Source organism: Cebus imitator, unplaced genomic scaffold (assembly GCF_001604975.1).
Source record: "Cebus imitator isolate Cc_AM_T3 unplaced genomic scaffold, Cebus_imitator-1.0 Scaffold659, whole genome shotgun sequence".
Classification (NCBI taxonomy): Eukaryota; Metazoa; Chordata; class Mammalia; order Primates; family Cebidae; genus Cebus; species Cebus imitator.
The window spans coordinates 741682-743890 of NW_016107974.1; positions in this window are offsets into that span (position 1 = coordinate 741682).

Consider the following 2209-nt stretch of genomic DNA (forward strand, 5'->3'; position numbering starts at 1 on the left):
CATGCCCAGCTAATTTTTTGTAGTTTTAGTAGAGACGGGATTTCACCATGTTGACCAGGATGGTCTCGATCTCTTGACCTCGTGATACACCCGCCTCGGCCTCCCAAAGTGCTGGGATTACAGGCTTGAGCCACCGCGCCCAGCCTCTGGGAAAGGTTTTAAAAACTTCGCTAGAAGTCCTTCCAGTTTTTTTCACCTGTATTCCTCAAGATGGCGTAGTCAAGGACAAACTGATTACTGTTTTAAGCTTCCTTCCAAATTTCTATTGCTGTTATTTATGATTCTATTCCAAATGGAAACTTTTGGCCTTTCCAATATGTATTTTAAAAATGAAGAGACTTTCTGATTCCTATGAATAAAAATACTCCATGCTGATGAAAAAATCAAGAATGTTGGTGACAAACTGCTCCATTCAAACTCTTAGACAATAAAATAAGAAAGACAGTAAATTATAGCAAAGTTCCAACATTTCAATAAACTAGATTCACCTTGAGGAGTTTATAAAATTACCCAATCTACTCTTTCTTTCCATCCCAAGAATCTGAAATTAACTGGTTTGGGTGAGCTTGATCTAATACATTTTACTAAATATGTACGTTTATTATATATAGCCTATATTATAATATAAATATAATGATAATGGAATAAAATATAAACATAGTATAAATAAAGTATATTCATTATATTATTATTTAAGGTTGAAGATCAGTATCCACAAAGGCATTTTATTTTATTTTATTAAAAAAATTTTTTTTTATTGTACTTTAGGTTCTGGGGTACATGTGCAGATCATGCAGAATTGTTGCATAGGTACATACATGGCAATGTGGTTTGCTGCCTCCATCCACCTGTCACCTATATATGGCATTTCTCCCCATGTTATCCCTTCCCAACCTTCCCACCCTCTGCTGTCCCTCCCCTATCCCCCACCAACAGACTCCAGTGTGTGATGCTCCCTCCCTGTGTCCATGTGTTCTCATTGTTCAACACCCGCCTATGAGTGAGAACATGTGGTGTTTGATTTTCTGTTCTTGTGTCAGCTTGCTGAGAATGATGGTTTCTAGATTCATCCATGTCCCTACAAAGAACACGAACTCATCATTTTTTATGGCTGCATAGTATTCCATGGTGTATATGTGCCACATTTGCCTTGTCCAGTCTATCATCAATGGGCATTTGGGTTGGTTCCAAGTATTTGCTATTGTAAACAGTGCCACAATGAACATACGTGTGCATGTGTCTTTGTAATAGAATGATTTATGATCCCACAAAGGCATTTTATTTAGTTGCTCTTTGCTAATGCCAGGTAAATTAATGCAAAAGAAATGGTTGGATAAGAAAGGAAAATGAGGACTAATATTCCTCTTTATATTTTCTATCTATCTATTTTCACAAAAATTACAAATAGCTAAAGGTGGTCATTTTGCCTCAAATTCCCAATCAGGTTTAAGAAGTTTTTCGTCTAAATTTCCTGGTTCTAAGTGAGAGACTGAAAATGCAAATGAGCAATGACCAGACCGTCTATGGCAACAGAACCCTGACCCACAATCTCTGTGGCCACCAGACCAGAAAGCAAAACCCCAACTTCTATAGCCTTCAGCCTAGAGTGGTCAGGAGGACTTGGTCAATGACTGCCAGCTTTCCTATTTTTTTTTCTTCTGCTTTCAACTCAGGACCAAGGAGAGAAAGCCAAATATATTCATTCCCCTTTTCTAAACAATCACTTAGGATGCCCCACTACCCACTTCTAGTTAGTGCACTTTCAGCTTCCCTGTGTCAACAAGCTCCAAACAGAGCACACCTGAAGCCTTTTTTTCCCTGTGGAACTTTTCCATTCCTATCTCTCTTTGAGTCTCTGTCAAACACAGGTGATGGTGGCTGACTCCCCTTGCTATATAGCAAGCTCTGAATCAATAGCTTCTCTTTGTTCTTAATTGGTGTTCATTCAGTTCCATATAAATAAAAATGGGAAAAAATAAATTATCCTTGTAAATGCAAAGTTGGTTATATATACATAACAAGGTTATTCATACCAATTTATACAACTTCAGAAAATGAGAGGAGAAAGCAGATATTGTCACTAAGCAAATGTTCAAAAGGGCAATAATCACAGTGACAAGAGGAATGCCAAGAACTTTTATTTTCAGTAAATATGGTTACACAGTCAAGAGTATTGAGGACCTGAGAATGGGAAGCCATTGCTTTGGCT